Source organism: Taudactylus pleione, unplaced genomic scaffold (assembly GCF_031769625.1).
Source record: "Taudactylus pleione unplaced genomic scaffold, aTauple2 ptg000198l, whole genome shotgun sequence".
Taxonomy (NCBI): Eukaryota; Metazoa; Chordata; class Amphibia; order Anura; family Myobatrachidae; genus Taudactylus; species Taudactylus pleione.
The window spans coordinates 8,596,464-8,611,939 of record NW_028284600.1 but is presented as its reverse complement, the minus strand read 5'-3'; positions in this window follow the sequence as shown (position 1 = coordinate 8,611,939).

Here is a 15,476-nt window from a genome sequence, read left to right as displayed (position 1 = left end):
TGCTTTAAATGCTTAAAAATGTATATACTGTTGTGATATTTGAAGCAATTTTGTTCCAAATATTTTGAATTTTTGGTTATTTATGAACCGATGGCCATAAATGTAATTGTTGCAAATATATTCTGAGGTGAAGTTTAAATACAACCTATTTATAAATAATATTTGCTATGCTCCACAGGTAACATTTATTTGACACCTGAATTGTTCTTTCCATATTACTTACAGGTTAATATTACATACCATATATAGTTAGCAAGTAGCAGAGCAACACCTACTGGCAAAATTATTATGCAAAATCTGAATAAATCCTTTCTTGGATCACATGGATTCATTTTACTAAGCAAAATAAGTTGCAGAAACATAAAATTACGATCCTTGCAGAATCAGGCCCTTAGTTCCTTTTTCTGCATATGCTCACACACTTATTATTAATTTTGCTCTCTCCTCTTTCCAGGGCCGGTGCAAGGTTTCAGGGCGCCCGAGGCAAAGGTTCACAATGTCGCCCTTGTTTTCTCCCAAACCCTCTGCCAAGCTCACAGACACATACACAGTGCCCTAATAATATTTACATGACCCGAATTAAAGCGATGATTCCCCCTGCAGTGCCTCCAGCTGTAAGGGTTCCTGTAGTGCCCCCAGTTGTAATGTTGTAGTGCCCCCATTATTAATGCTCCCTGCAGTGCCCCCAGTAGTAATGCTCCCTGCAGTGCCCCCAGTAGTAATGCCCTTGTAGTGCCACCAATAGTATTGCTTCCTGCAGTGCCCCCATTAGCAATGCCCTTTTAGTGCCCCCAATAGTAATGCCCCTTGAAGTGCCCCCAGTAGTAAGGGCCCCTGTAGTGCCCCCAGTTGTAGTGCTCACAATAGTGCCCCCATATGATGCCCCCAGTAGTAAGGGCAAGGTAGTGCCCCCTGTAGTAAGCCCCCCCCTGCGCGCACACACACATAAACACACACAAAAATACTTACCTTAAACCCCGTTTCAGTACCTGCTGCCGTCCGTCCCCGATGCCCGCACCGCGGAACTATGGGAGTGATGTCATGACGTCACTCCCATAGTGCACTGCTGGACCCAGAAGCCGGAGCTCAGAAGTGAGCTCTGTCCTCTGACTGGCGCCCGGGGGGGGGGGGGGGGGAGAAGGATCTGCTGGTAACACAATCTCAGCGGGTGCCTGGCAAATGGAGGGTGCAGGGGGTGCGATCGCTGGGCCGGTGGGCCCCTTAAACCACTGGGCCCCATAGCAACCGCACCCCCTGCACCCTCCATAGTTAGGCAGACTCAGAAGCGCCCTCTAGTGGCCGGTGCCCCTAGGTAACTGCCTAAGCTTGCCTAGTGGTAGCGCCGGACGTGCCTCTTTCCCATACTTGCCTACTTTTGAAAAAGCATATCAGGGAGATTGTGAAAGCAGCAGCTATGAGCGTGGCGGTAAAGTGGACGTGTACTGATACATCTAAATGTAAACGAGCCCCAGAGCAGTTAGTAAGATCTAATTGTTGATGAAAACACACTAATACTGCATATAGCCATAGGGATCACTGTGCCTTATAAGTATAACCAATGCAGGGAAATTACATTAATGCTCCCATTTGAATGTATATATCTCTGATTTTTTTATACAACAGCTACATAATGGGGGTGAGGTACAATCAGGGAGATTGTTAGACTCGTCAGGGAGACAGGAAGATTGCTACTATTTCAGGGAGTCCCCCTGACAATGAGGGAGAGTTGGCAAGTATGCTCTTTCCCCACACATTCTCTTTATCTCTCCCTTTCCTTTCCCCTGTTTTCTCTCACTCTCTTTACCCATTCTCTCTCTCCTCCTCATTTCTCCTGTTGTCTCTCACTCTCATCCTATTTTCACCTTTCTCTCTAACTCCCCCTCATTCCTGCATTCTGTCTCTCCCTTGTTCTCTTCCCGCTCTCTCTCTCTCTTCCTCTCTTTCCTCTTGTACTGTATCAGGGCCTGATTCAGGGATAGAAGCTAATGCGATCGCAGCTGCAAACATTTACTAATGGTTGCAAAGATCCCAAGCATGAAGACGCCCACTGCTGCCTTCCTATCTACATACGACGTCACTTACCTGTGTAAATATTGGTAACATGGACTTACATTGAGCGGCTATCTTGCCCTTGTGGCAGGCTTGCCTACCCTCCCGATTTGGCCGGGAGCCTGCGATTTTCGTGTGCCGCTCCCGGCCCCCAGGAAGGCAGGCAAGCCTCCCGACATTCCCCAAACCATCCCGACCTCCCCCCAGAATACACTGAAAATACCCACAGCGGGGTGGCCTGTGACGCGATTCGCGCTGAATCGCGGCATCGTGGCCCCGCCCCCTGCTTCACATTGCCAAAAATAACAACATTGTGAAGAGGGGGTGGGGTCACGATGAAGCCTCCTGCACCCCCTGTCCTCTCTCTTTTCCCCTCATTGTCTCTTTGTACCTCTTTCCCCCATTCTCTTTACACACACAGACTCACACACACATACATAGACACACACACACACACAAACACACACATACACACATACTTTTCATGGACATGAGATAGGTAAAGCATATTATTCACTGTAGCACAGAGCTGATTATGGTGTGGGAGTGGGGTAGTATAATGGATGTGTGACTATAATGACAACACAATTAGTGGGGTGGGTAAGGCCCACAGCATTGCTGGATGTTTGTCTAAAATGACAACACTATGGTGGGGTGGAAAGAGGTGACAACGTTGCTGGATGTGTGTCTATAATGGCAACACTGTAGCTGTGTGACAGTGTTGCTAGCTCTGCATGAGCCAAGTGTATGTGAACTATACTGGGCATGTATGAATGTGTGTAAGTGTTCGTGAATGAGTGTATAGTTATTTGAGCCTGTCACTCAGCCATGAATTGGGGAGGTGGTGAAGTGTCACTGACATCAATCCCAACATACTTCCCGTGTCTGTGCCGCTGCCACGGTGCCACACTGCCTGACCGTCCGCTAAGAGCCTCATTTATCAAAGAGTTTTATTATACGCAACAAGTTTTAAAACTGGTTGTGTATGATAAATGGGGCTCCAGCCAATCAGCTCCTAACTGACATTTTTTCAAACAGATGACAGATAGAAGCTGATTAGCTGGAGCCCCATTATCATATGCAACAAGTTTTAAAACTCATTGATAAATGGGACCCTATATCTGTCAACTTCATCACAGACACCGCTGTCCTGCCCATATCCCCATGTTTGCTGTACTAGTTGGCAGTGCTGTTAATGGGTGTCTTTGGCAGGGCTCAGCGCTGAGATGATACAGCAGGTGGTCTGTTCAAGCTCACCCTAGGTTTTTTTCATGCAGCATGATTACAGTTTAATTGGTGCGTGCTGTGCATGTTAGGCTTGCGCACACCAGTAGGATGACGGGTAATTTTTATTTATCACCACTTAGATATGCTTGTGTATATACTGTATAGGATATATATATATGCTTGTGTATATATAGGATTTTATTGCTAGAGTGTTAAAACACCACATTGGGACTGAATTGTATTCATCATCTACATAGTAGGGAGAACCGTATTGTGGGTTGGGACATTATTTAACCTATCATTTCAGGAGGAACTAGTGCCTCTGAGGCATGAGGTGCTGTCATTAGTACCTAGTAAATTAGTATGCTGAATATTGGTTCAGTACATAAAATGAATGTTTCAGCTGTGTGTACTGTATACTGTAGGTGATGGGTCCAGTGTAAATATCATGGTAATACAGTCATTAGAATACCTCTCACCCTTCAGGCTGCAACGAGTCTAGTCTTGTATACATTCACTGTGTGACGGCTTTAATATGTCACACCATTAGTGCAATATTTTTATTTATGTAACATAGAAATTAGCTCTCACTTTCTTTTAAAAGTGTATCATTGATTTGCATATACGGAAAGAATCTGCTGTACGAAAAAAAAACATCATTTACTTGAGGTGTTTGGGAGGTTGTGTAAATGGATAATTGATCCTATAATTATCCCATCAAAGATTTTTTTTTTCCCCTCCCCGCTTTGGTGTGCAACCACCATTTTCAAAACAGCAGATTGTTACCTCTGTGCATGGATAATTGCGGACTCACTGCCATTACACAAGGCATAGCCTTGTCATAGCCACAGGAGCTAACACTCTGAAGCGGCTTTTATCGTTCAAAACACTTCACATCACATCAGTGTGAATTAGCCGGCTAGCTTCTTTTGAAGTTGGTGTTAGTGCTACTCCTATTTCTGAAATATGGTGTGCTTAAAGGTTTGCTATTGATGGGGAAACGCACCAGAAGCCTTTATTGCTCACTCACAACCATTTTCTCCTAGAAATAAATGGCCTCCCTGAAAAGCATGTTTGGACTATGGCTGCAATTTACCAGTTAAGCACCTCATAACAGAATACTTGAGAAATGCCTTGTGGTTCAATCCCTTTTGTAGGTTGCTCACAGGATGGCAATTTCTACATTGACCAAAGCCTGTCCAAAATGCTTGAAGGCATTGTGATCCTAGAGTCCAAGTTCATTAAACTCGCTAGGATTACAGGTCTTTAGAAAGATGGAAGAAGGTAACAAATGGATCTACAGCACGAGTGGCACTACAAGACCCAGCATGCTCTGCCAGCCACTGCTGAGACTTGTAGTTCCGACACTGCTGGAGAGCCACAGATTTGTTTAACTGTGATCTAGGGAATCGTTCATTGTGGTACCTCATATTGGACTTGGTGCATAGTCGTACAGAACTCATCTGTATGTGCCCCTGTATTGCGCACACAGAACAATGGGGCAGATGTATGAAGATCTGGAAAGTGATAAAGTGGAGAGTGATAAATGACCAACCACTGAGCTCCCAACTGTCATGTTACAGGCTGTGTTTGAAAAATGACAGTTGGGAGTTGATTGGTTCGTCATTTATCACTTTGCACTTTATCACTTTCCAGAGCTTCATGCATCTGCCCCAATATGCGTGTATCCGACCGTGTGCAGAGTTACACATTTTGTATTGTGTCAACCACCATTGTGTTTTCTTGGTTTGCTCCTTTTTATTATCATCATTATCATTGTGTACTACCCTACAGTGATACACATGTATACAGGAGGATCGTCGGTCAGCAGAGCCCGCAGTGCCAGCGACACGCCCTCACTAAACTTTGCCTTCATGTAAACACCCAATTACAACCCCGTTATGCCTCTTCAGTTAAGAGCAGATGCGACTGAAATACACAGGTCTCTGCACCGCCGGTACTTGTGCGCAATCAGTTCAGTGCAAAAACATGGCAGATATGCTCCACCAACAGCCGTGTAGTCAAGTCTGCGTCAGACGCACTGTCTTCATATGAGTAAGTAGTGTGAAAGACATATAATTCCATTAGATCACTAAACTGATATAACAGCTTGAAGGACCAGCCAATCTATGTTGTTATGGCCGTTCTTAATGAGTAATGCTTAACACATCTATCAGTAGGGCCAGGCTACTTCTGGTCTCCAGTTATGGCTCCCCAGTTGTTCTTCTATAGCTTAACATACGTGTCTTAAAATAAATAACCCAGAGCTTAGTGCACATGTATGGGTCCCAGATATGACATTGGAACTGTCCATGGTGCTGACGATGAAACTAAAGCAGTACTGCAATTATAGTTTGCCCGTGACTCAATCCATCCTTTATTTAGAATCCTAATCAAATGTAAGGGAGTAGATTGCACTGTATTTTATGAGCGTGTAATAGATCTTGGTTTTAGCCACCCACATAACAACAGCCTAATCTAATAGTGTTTAAAGCTATTAGTGCCTAGAGCAGCACAAGACATTAGGCTGGCTGTGGAGAGCATTTGTGCTGACGTTCCTGTGCAACTAAATATGCTTCAATTCTTGCAATGTACAATCCCAGATACATCACAATACACTGAAATCCCCTCCAGATGATGAATACAGTGAAAGCTGAACTAAGCTCATTTACATAATCTCTCTCTATATTTTTTGGAGAGTGACTGAGATAGTGACACCTTTGCTTTCTGAAGGTTCATTGTACGCAAACTTTGTTTAATGCACAAAATTATTACAAATATTGTATAAAATTACATTCAGGCTGTGTGTATAAGGTGTATATGAAACATAAGTGCATTCTGTGTTAGATTTGGGTCCCCATTCCCAAGATATCTCATTATGGTATAAATATCAAAATATGGAAATATCTGATATCCAAAACACTTCTGGTCCCAACTACTTTGGATATGGGCACATTATATATATATATTAATGTGTACAGTTGCAATACCCTGACACCTGTTAGTGGAAATGAATTGTTGCAGTGAGCAGCCATTTTGTTTGACTGACAACGTCACTTGAGGCACTTAATTGATCTCAGTTTCTCTTTGTGGGGTGGAGGCACAATGTGATTTGTATTTTGGAAAAAATCATAATATAGCACAGTGTGGTGAGGGAAGCAATGAAGCCATTTATAGAGTCTTCAGCAACAAAACACTGTTCAATTTCAATCTGCTGTCAAGAGATAATATATGTTTCCCTAATATATATTTCGTTGATATTACTGAACCTAATATACTGTACAATACTGATACAATATAAGAGGTGTCATAGTAAATGGCACAAATATGTGCATTTTACTTCGTAAGCTGCAGTTAGCTGACATTGTGCGCATGGTATGTGAAATGTCAGTCCCCGTACAGCACCGTGGAATATGTTATGCTGTATTAATTTAGGATTATACTAATGATAATTCACTGAACTGCAGTGGTCCCTGTTTAGTTTTCTTTTGTTTTATTTGAGCTATAAATGTTGAAACCCTATTAAAGCCATTTAAAATGTTGACAAAACTAGGATCTCATCCCTTACTGACTCCAAATACAACCCTGGCCTGAATGACTAAGTCACTTTATTCTTACACATCACAGGGATGGGCTTCTATCAGAGCCTCTGTCCCTGCATGTGTACAATACTATGGGGTCTATTTACTAAGCAGTGTTAGGAGAAGTGAAAAGTGAAGAGTGATAAGGTGCCAGCCAATCAGCTCCTAACTGCCATCTCACAGGCTGTGTTTGAAAAATGACAGTTGGGAGCTGATTGGCTGACACCTTATCACTTTTCACTCTTCACTTTTCTCTTCTCCTAACACTGCTTAGTAAATAGACCCCTATGGCTGGCCGGTACTTCATTTCTTATTGCCGCAAATACCAAAAATAAGAAATTATAATTATTGGGTAAAGAACCCTATAATTAATAAATGGACCCCTAAATATGTGAAAGCAGAAAAATTTAAGCATTTTGTGAGGAAAATAGAAATAAAATTAAAACTTATGATTTATGGCCGACCCTGTGGCCAGCTGGGTGGCTGGTTATCATCATGCTGGCAGGATGCGGGGCCTATTTTTATGTGGAGACCTGGGGCTGTAGTCCCATCCACCCTATTGTTAATCTGGCCTTGGGTGCACCACCCCTATTCCTGGAGCAAATGATCCATCCGAATACAGGCATAATTATACCTAGCTCAGTTCCACCCACACGCCCTTTCTGAACATCAAATATCCCATTCTAGTTAGGCCCATCTATATTCATGCTGCCAATGTAGAAGTGGCTCCCCTGCGTAAGACTTTTCCTGGCCCGTACTTGCGTACGCTCACCTCCCGAGCATGCAAAGTGCTGGAAAAAATAGATGAGTTCAGCAAATCAGTTTAGCCTCATAATGGCGGCCTCCACTTCAACTGTGATACAAATGGGAACCTTCTCTGGAGTATATTTACTAAAGTAAAGAAGTGAAGATGTTGCCCATACCAACCAATCAGATTCTACATACCATTTATCCAGCACCTTCTAGAAGACAATATATAATCTGATTGGTTGCTATGGGCAACATCTCCACTTTCAAAAACCCGCACTTTAGTAAATATAACCCTCTGAGTAAAAATGCAGCTAGAACACCCTATAGACATCATTGTTCCCAGTGAAGAAAAGCCACCAGTACACCCCAGCATGTTATTTCCATACAGCATGAGCCCTGACTGCAATAAAATGCTGCCAGCATTCCGGGACAACCAGGGCACCTGGGAGCCTTAATTTGGGCCTATATGATAGATACCTGACTGCTGCTATTGACAACACCACCAGTCGGAATAAATAGTATACATATTTCTAGTCCCAGCCATTGCAGTGTGAGAGGGACAGGCAGGAATGACTCAATAATGTGGCAAATGGAAATGATCTTCATTAATGTCATGTCTCACAAAAGGAGTTTGTTGTTTGGCAAAAAAGAAGATAACCAGGCGGAAATGCATTAGCTCTCTTTGTTTGCTGTTCATTCTATGTTTGATGATCATTACTCTTTATGTTCAGGATAAATCCGAAGTAGCAAAATATATATGTAAAAAAAAGAAAGCTATCAATAGCCCTCTGCCCGCGTATGTGAATACAGAGTGTGTCTGAAATCATTTTCTGCTAAATAGGTCACTAAAACATGGAGAAGTAAGGTAGGTTCATAGAGTCCCCTTTCCTCACTGGTCCTCAGCACCCTTTAATTATGTTCACCAGCCCCCACCCCTTTCTCCCTCCTTCACCGTTCGTTTGTCTTCTCGCTAATGTACCTAGTGAATAGCAAAGGGGACATAGAGAGAAATGTTTCACTGTATGGCTCAAGCTACTACCCCCTCCACCACCCCACCCTTGAAGTAATTGATGGAGCAGTCTGCTGTTCACTTCATGATTCCAGGCCCTTTTTACAGGTTTTAACAAGCCTGATGCTTTTAATAGCACTTTGAGCACCATGTCTTTAGCAGGCGCTCTCCTCTTTCTAAAGCAGTTTTAACTCGGCTCTTTCTGCCGCTAATGTCTGAAATATGCCCTCCCTTTAATCATTGGCAGGTCAGCCAGCAAACAAGCGGAGAGAAAAAAGCCACACTCAATTACTAGATTCAACGCAATCAGCCAGAGAAGAAAGAGAGAGGGGAAGTCGGAGAGGGGTGTATAAAGCTGGGAAATAGTTTGGTTCTTTTTTTTTTTTTTTTTTGCCACTAAAATTTACTTGAGGTTCAAAGTAGGAAAAAAAAATATACAAAATGCTGAAATGTTGCTGAGATCTCAGCTTTTCATTTTTTTTCTCTCTTTTTTTTTTGTATCTTCAATCCAGTTTTTAAAGATAGTTTTAATTTTTTTTTTTTCCCTTGTGGGTTAAGGGCACCTCGGAGAAAGTGTTAGTTAATATAGTGAAGATAGAGTATAATAAAACTGGTTGGATGCTGTTGTACTCTGCTGCAAACATGTGACTTTTATTACCAGGACACCGTGAATCCCCAAAGATGACGATAATGAGAAAAATAATGTAATACAACCTTTTATATGGACACTGCCAACCATCCAGAATCCTGGTTTTCATGGTTAAAATGTCGAACACGATCAGACTGTCGACACCAGAATGTCGACATAGTTTTTTGAGTGTTTTATCTTAACCCTAAATCTAACTCCTAATCTTAACACTAATCCATTCCTAACTCTAAACCTATTTTTTTATTGTTTGTCTTTTCTTTGAACTATTATTATGTTTTCTTGCCAAAGTATTGGGAAACCCCAATAATAATAAATATAACCTAAACCTAACCCTAATCCTAACCCTAAACCTGACCATAAACCTAAACCTAATCCTAACTCTACACCTAGCCCTAAACCTTACCCTAATCCTAACCCTAAACCTGACCATATTCCTAAACCTAACCATAATCTTAAACCCTAACCCTAAACCTAACCATAATCCTAAACTTAACCCTAAACCTAGCCCTAACCATGATCCTAAACCTAACACTAATCCTAACCCTAAACCTGACCATAAACCTAACCCTAAACCTAATCCTAACCCTAAAACTAGCCCTAAACCTAACCATAATCCCAAACCTAATCCTAACCCTAAACCTGACCATAATCCTAAACCTAACTCTAAATCAAATCCTAAATCTAACCATAATCTTAAACCTAACCCTAAGCATAATCCTAGCCCTAAACCTAACCCTAATCCTAACCCTAATCCTAACCTTAAACCTGACCATAATCCTAAACCTAACTCTAAACCTAATCCTAAACCTAACCATAATCTTAAAGCTAACCCTAAACATAATCCTAACCCTAAACCTAATCATAACCCTAAACCTACCCATAATCCTAAATCTAAACCTAATCCTAAACCTAAGCATATTCTTAAACCTAACACTAAAAATAATCCTAAACCTAACCCTAATCCTAGATCTAACCCTGATCCTAAACCTAACCATAATCCTAAACCTAACCCTAATCCTAACCCTAAACCTAACCATAATCCTAACCCTAAACCTAATCATAATGCTAAACCTGACACTAATCCTAACCATAATCCTAAATCTAAACCTAAAAATAAAAACAAATGTTGACACTCTGAACATGTTGACATTTTAACCATGTCAATCTAATTGTATGTCGACATATTGGTTGTCGACATAATATCCATCTCGACACTTGCTGTTGACATTCAGAAGTTGACAATGTAGTGACGACATTCTGAATGGCGACCATCTGAAAGTCGACTAGCAGACCGGATACCCAACCTTATGTTAATGCGAGGATCCATACTGCATCCCACCCAATGTCTCAATGTTTTTACATCCGTGGCTGCAGTCGTCATGATTTGCATTGGGTAAGCTGTGCACCCTGCACCCATTTTAAATATGTTTATGTACTGTACGAGACTACATCTCTCTGGGACAACCCCCCCCTTCAACCTGAACATAGACACCCCCCAACCTGGATTACTTACCTGGGCTCTGTCTGGATTCAAATCAGCCATCTTGGATTAAAAAAATATTGGATATGATGTGTGTGCAAGTGATGGTGTCTGTATGCTGCTCTGGGCATCTCTAGTATCTTATACGTCTGGGTACTTTACACCTGTGTGCCTGGACCCATAACGTGTTGGAAATTAAGTGTGTGTAGAGCTATATAAGCACACACCAGCGGATGACTCAAACTATGAACAGTCCAGTTACTTAACCAGTGGTGTTGGCTTATTGACAGGTACAGCCATACTCACTGTTATATGCACATTGGTAATAGAGTGAAGCTTGAGCGGGGTGGGATTCCATACAGCACCCCAGCCGGTAAATGTATGCTGCTAACGAGTAGTATTGCAGGGATGTTGGAACAGCTTTATATGCAGGTATTAACCAGGATCTCTCATAGGAGCTAAGTCAGAGACGTCCGTCTCCCACCATGTCACTCTACACAGTGCAGGTGGCTGCAGTCACATGTGCAGTAGCACATCAAGTTGGAGGTCAGCCTTCCCTGTAGACTCTGGGGAGTAAATTTACTAAGATGGGAGTTCTATTAAGAAGTGATGTTGCCTATAGAAAAAAAAATCAGATTCCAGGTATTATCTTCTAGAAGGTACTAGATAAATGAAAAGTAGAATCTGATTGGTTGTTATGGGCAACATCACTTCTTAATAGAACTCCCATCTTAGTAAATCAACCCCTGGGTCTTAGTGCCCAGCGTGTATGTACAAAGCAGAAATGCACTGCTTTCTAGAAAAAAAAGGGGTGACTTTTCCCTGGCAGCCAGCTGAGATACTGGAAGGACACACTTTAGGTACAGTTTGGGGCTGTGTCTGAGATGGCGATAGCAATAAGAGTATAGTTGTAGCACATGTACTACTGCTGTCCTTCCTAAACAGACTTCCCCTTGCGTGGAATCTTATTTACACACTAAACACTTTATTACAAATAAACTTTAGAATGGGAAGAGTGTGCAGTTGTTTTGCAACAACTATTTGGTTTTTGTCACACAGATGAAGATTTGTAGGTGATTCCATATTTTACAATAGCATATTGCTCCTATATTGGAGTTTGGCAATTCCCTCCCTATACTTTTCAGCAATGTCATATTAAGGGACTTATTTAATCAAACAGCTTTAACATCTGATTGGTTTCATTATCTATGGATTACAGTACTTATACCCACTTTGTTCTACTTTGTTAATATGTTTATTTGGGAATATTCATCCTGAAACAGCTGTGTCAACACCAGTATGCTTATTGGAAGAAACTATGGCAAATCAGATTGGCAGGAGTGACATTTGAACTGTTCACCTTGCCTAAAAGTTGGACATTATACTTTGGTGGCTTCATGCACACTTGACAATTTCAGGCAGTATTCAGGGCTCAGTTTGTCAATGAACAAAGGTTTGCATTTCAAATCCATTACTGATTACTTTCTAGAAAGGGAGATAGTCATATAAACCTGGAAATATGCTGTTGTAGTTCTGCTCGTCTATCTGATTTCCTGCACCACCTGGAGAACAGTCTCTGACCTCTTGTTCAGTAGGGAAGACAGAAGTTGGCCTTCAGACTACAGGCAGCACTTACTCCCATATGGTCAGTGTCCAGACGGCCTGAGGTGCGATGTTGAGGCAGGGGACAAAGTTCAAGTCCTTATTCCCTGTCAGGGTCAGCCTATTCTGTTGACATTGTAGCTAGGAGCAGAAGGTGAATGGCAAACTTAGATGGTTAGGTCAAAACTCAGAGTCATTAGAGAGAGAGGACTTGGCCAGATAAAAGTTTCCAAGTGCAAAGGTTATAAACCCTCACCTTGTCCACAATATCTAACATCTACTTAGTCAATCCCACTCACTCTTAGTAATAGTCAAAGTGGTCTTCACGAATCAACAGGTCTATGAGCTGCATGCTCAGTCCTTGGAATATTGCTGAGAAATCTGAATTGGTTTCATTTAAAAAAAAAAATATATATATTAAAAATGTTAAGTAAATAAGCAGAGAACCCCAGTACAAACCTTTTCTTCCATCGGGTCTCCCAGCATTTTGGGGGAATCTCACCTGCCCCATCTACTATAATTCTATTTGGCTTATCCAAACAGCTTCCAGCTAAGCATTACAGTTCATGCATGAACCCTGCAGGTTGTATATAAAATTATTTTTTGAATTATAATTGGAGTTAATGCAAGGATAGGGGGTGAATAGTAACTGTGGGGGTAACGTGCAGCTTATTTCTGATGCACAATCTCTCCCCCTGTATGTTTATTTTCCACCCCATTTCAAAATCATTTTACCCCTTTTCCACCAAACATATAACAGGTTATTGCCGGGGCAACCCGGGTCGAGTTTCGGAGTGAAAGGGTCAAGCCATGTTGCATTACCCTGTAACCCGGCACGGTCCCGGGTAACGGTGCGGTGTGCATGGTGCGACCTGAGTTATCCAAAAAATAATGCTGCCGATTGGAGCTTTTGGTGCGCTCAAAGATGATGTCATCTCACAGCTCTTTTTATGACCTCATCTTTGTGAGCCTGAAAAACGTCCATTTCTAATGACACAGGTTTTGCAGGGCAGACACATGTTCAGTGTGAACGGGGTCTACACAGGAATAACCCGGGTCCAAGGTGCAGTGTGGAAGGGGTCTGACCCGATGTGACAAACCCGGATCAGACCCGGCATTTTGCTGGAAAAGGTGTATGAGAGGGAGATGTATGAAACCTAAAGAGGAGGAGAGGAGGTGTTGCCCATAGCAACCAATTGTCCTCTTTAGAAGGTTTCATACATTTCCCCTTCAAATTGAGTTTAATTACATTTGGATTGTCAGCTATTGTGAACCTTCTCATTCCAATTTTGTCTCCATATTTGTGTAATTGTTATGTGCCTAGTATACACAACAAACTCAGTACAACATTGAGGTAGAAGCACCTGGTTAATCGATAATGACAATAATAAAAATCATCATCACATTGTATGGTCTTCCTTCATCATCCTTCTGAAACTGAGAGTATTTATTACCCTCTACTGTTCCTTTTACAAGCAGGCGAGAATATACTTATACAGACGGTAAGCTTAGCATCTGTCTAGGGCACTTTTGTTGTAATTGACTTTAAACATAAGTTTTGTTTGTGTCAGTTTTAAAACACATCATTAAACCAAGATGGCTGAATTATTGTCTGTCGTCCTGCCAAGAGAACCGTGTGAGGGAATAGCTCCGTGTGTTCTAGAATGTGAATATATTATATTTAGCATATCCTGTTCCCATCTCTCTGTCTCAGCAACCCATGCTACACCTCAGCTCACTACCTCATCCCAAACATCAGTGTTATTTCTCTGTATCCAGCTGTCATAAAGCCGACAGATGTTAGAATAAAGCAGCAGAGCATAGATAAAGGCCTTCTGGAAATATTTGTGCCATCTATTCATGCTGTATAATGTTTTCATTCTGCATAATATTCCCCACATAGGGATAAACAAAGTTGCATGAAATTTGGAGCGAGTCGAGGCTGTTCCGCAGACGTGCAAAGTTCCAGTGATGCCTTTTCCAGATATTGCTTTTGCTTTGCCACCTGGCGCCATTTCCGCACTGTATTGGCCAATTCGCATTTTGCTATGTCTATGAATAGATTTAGGCTGACGAAGGACAATTTATTCTGCTATGAGGTGTGGTTGGGGAGGGTCTGGGAGAGCCTAATGCGAATATTCGCGGATGCAACGTGCATCATTTTGTAGCCAAATTGCAGATAAGGCAAATAGCATTGAGCATTTGAGATAACATATTTTATTATCTTACCTATGACATAGAATATAAGGATAAAGATATTAGAGGCCTGATTCCGAGTTGCACGCAAAAGCGCACGCAGCAGCGTCTGTTGTCGTTTCCATCCCTGCAAAGCTATGCAAATGCCCTACAAACTCCTTCCCATGTGTATACCAGTGCACCTGAATGTGCCAACCTTCAGCGCCTGTGCACTCTGTAGTGCCAGTTGGTGCGTAATTATATGCTACCATGGTCGCATCATCCAAACTTGCACCAGCCCTGTGGCAGGCGCACCTTCTTGCGCAAGTATGGCCTCCTGTGTTCGCAGTTAAGCGTCTGCGAGCGCAGCCACTTGCATTGACACGTCTACCACATTCCTATAATACGCCCACTAACGGGCCATTTTTACGTGCATTACTATCCAAGTCCCCGCCCAGGAACACCCATAACTTTTCCGCCACCTTTCTATTACCGTGTGAATCGATGGCAACAGCGCCTTTGTGCGTACACTGTGTAACGCCTATCGCCGTAGGGGTTTTATGTCATTTTGCTGGCATTGTGTGTGTGGATTGCGTGCGACTCATTGTCATGTCCTAGATGTCACTGAGGAGGTCTGTGGACCTATTAGGATGATTAAGCACAAGCGCAGCACTCCCTGGTGATAGAATGAGTAGACAATAAAACACAGTATATGTTTTGTCATATATGCCAATAATATAGGATGAACTGATGACATCACTAACAACATTTTGAAACACAGCCTGTAAAGTGACAGTTAGGAGCTGATTGGTTGGTACTTTATCTCTCTCCACTTTATCACTCTCCAAGGCTTGGTACATCTCCCCATAGCATGTTCACAGGGGATGGTACGGGATGCTGGCGGTTGGGATCCCGGAGGTAAAAATCCTGATGCCGGCATCCTGACAGGGTTAG